This window comes from Gavialis gangeticus, unplaced genomic scaffold (genome assembly GCF_001723915.1).
Source record: "Gavialis gangeticus isolate Ggan-Ray unplaced genomic scaffold, GavGan_comp1, whole genome shotgun sequence".
Lineage (NCBI taxonomy): Eukaryota > Metazoa > Chordata > Crocodylia > Gavialidae > Gavialis > Gavialis gangeticus.
In genome coordinates, this window is record NW_017729022.1 from 62,422,116 (window position 1) to 62,424,632 (window position 2,517).

Genomic DNA, 2,517 nt, shown 5'->3' on the forward strand with positions numbered 1-2,517 from the left:
CTGTTTCATGCACTCTTCCTGAAACCTAGGAAGTGGCAGGGGGTGTAGAGAACAGTGTGGCTTCCTGGAGAAGTAGCAAGGGCGACTAAATGTGCTACAGCTGATCTGTGGGTTTGGCCCCCGGAGCTGCTCCTTACCCTTGTTGCCAGTAATACCCTTGCTAGACAATTCAGGGCAGACCATGGTGCAAGTGGGCTGTCATTTCAGGACGAGTGTATTGGAATGCTGGGAGCATTCGCTGAAACTCAGGGTTCTTCCAGGGTCTGTCTGCACCAGGCCAGAACTTCATGAATGATGGTGATAAGTCCAAACCCTTTGGTTGTTGATGGTAGTTTAGTTAGTCCTCCATTCCCAGTGTTGCCAGTACTTACCGGTTTCATTAAGGTAGTTCTCAACCCTTTTGGATTCAAGGCACCCCTCATTGGACTCCTAAGCTCTGCATCATAATGTTTGTGAATGAAGTGGCACCCAATTAAAACAACTAATATGTATATATTACAGTGCCTACCTCCTTGCCCAGAGGGGCCCAGCCATGAGCATGGGGGACCATCTAGACAGGGACAAGTCTAAGCCTGTGTTTATCTGCTTATCTCCTAATACCTCACTTATCTCTTCACATCTTATGGCACCCTTCAAAAGTTCTGGTGGTGCCCCATGGTGTCCCAGCACCCTGGCTGAGAATCATTACATTAAGGCAACTAGATCTTTCTGGACACCTCAGGCTGCCACTTCACAGTTGTTGGTTTTGCTGAAGATTTGCTTTGTAGCCTTGGAATAGATGAAGGTGCATTGGGCAGGGAAGGATATGAGGAATGCAGGCAGCTAGGAGGTAGACAGTGTCTCTGACCATGGGTAGCCACTGCATTTGAATACAAAATCTTCCTCTGTTCCCCCTAAGTCTGTTTGGCCCTTTATCAGGATTTCAGAAAGGTAGACTAGTGCTGCTCAGAGTTCTGGATGTGTATAAGAAGAAGCACTTGTCTTTGTGTTGTGTTGCCATATCTTTGAGGGTGAGGGAAAGCAGAGACCAGTTTTTGTGCTCTAGACAGCAGGCCAAGAAGAATACTGATTTAGAGTGACTCTTAGGGCAGGGGGAGGGAAAAGATCATCTTGGCAAATTGCTGCAGTTTTTCCCTCTAGGCACAATTGATTGCTTTTGAGACAGTCATGTTGAAAGACTGTTCATGTTATCCTTTGCCCACATAACTTCAACCAAGGACATAACCTTTACACAGAAGTGAGTTTTGTAGACCTTTAACCTCATAGATTCTGCCTGAGCATTGGGCTGGTAAAAGGGCCTGTGGGACTGTCCTATAAGTAAGCACTTGTAATGCAGAAGAGGTTGCTAACAGTGTTTGAACTGTCATTCAGCAGTGGGGAGAAGGCAGAAAAATAGTTGTGTGAGTGAGGGAGAATAGAAGGTTCTGCACAAATGTTAAAATCCAGTTAAAATTCTTCCTTAAAATGAGAGGTGCTTCCTGGGGAGTTGAGCACTACCTTTGCGCCTGAGACTTCTGAAAGTGCAGTGGCAAAAGGCAGGTCTCCCTGGTGGATCAGAGGTAGAGAGGATCAGTCCAGTAGTGGAGGCTGATAGTGGCTGGTCTTTGGAGAGGGGATGGGACTAACTGGACTTCCCAGGTTAGAATGGGTAGAAACCACACATTCAAAGATAAGGATTGTTTCCCTGAATTGTGGGTTGCTTATTACCCTACCTGTCTCGTAGGAGGTGTAGGCATGGGGGGTGTCAGGAAACCGCCTTTTAAAATCTGTCTGTTGGGACTGATTTTAGTGTCAGCAGTGGAGCAGGCTTGAGTGGGATTTAAGGTTTGGGAGGGGTACATTAGCCAGAAATGTAGTGGTAGCACAAAAAGCTCTTTACCACTCTGTAAAAATGTTAATCTGCTTTTTGGCTTTTCTTAAGTTCGTTTGAAGCACTTCGAAAATGCAAAGCACTGGGAGTGTGGAGTGCTCTTATCTCTCCTAAAAAGTGGCATTTGAAAAGACAAAGATGTATTCAATTCAGCCGATTGGCTTGTCCTTGTCCCCCTTCAACAGTAACCATCCAATCCTTTTGTGGATGAAGGGTGAATCCATTGCTCTGGCCAGACCATGTGAATAAGGGCACCCGGAGGGAAAGGAGAAGACTTCATCATTTCAAATTGGCATTCAGAGCACATGTTGCTTTCACCTCCTGCCACTCGAGAGAAGGGGACAATTAGATTTTGCTGTTTTAAGTTCTTAGCCCAGACTGGAAAGATAGCCAAGTTGGGACCCAATAGGCAACTTCTGGCTCTTCCTTTGGATACATCTTTTTTCAAAGTGCTCTGTTTCTGACATATTGCACTTTAGTAACGTAAGGGGACAGGAGGTTTCTTACTCTTTGTTTTGGAGGCAACCCAGCAGCAATTCTCAGTGGCTTCTGGTCTCTTCCATGGCGTGTGTGGTTTTTTTTTGTTTGGGTTTTTTTTTTTGGTTGGTTTTTTTTGTCCCCCCCCCCCCCCCCCCTCCCCAAAAAAA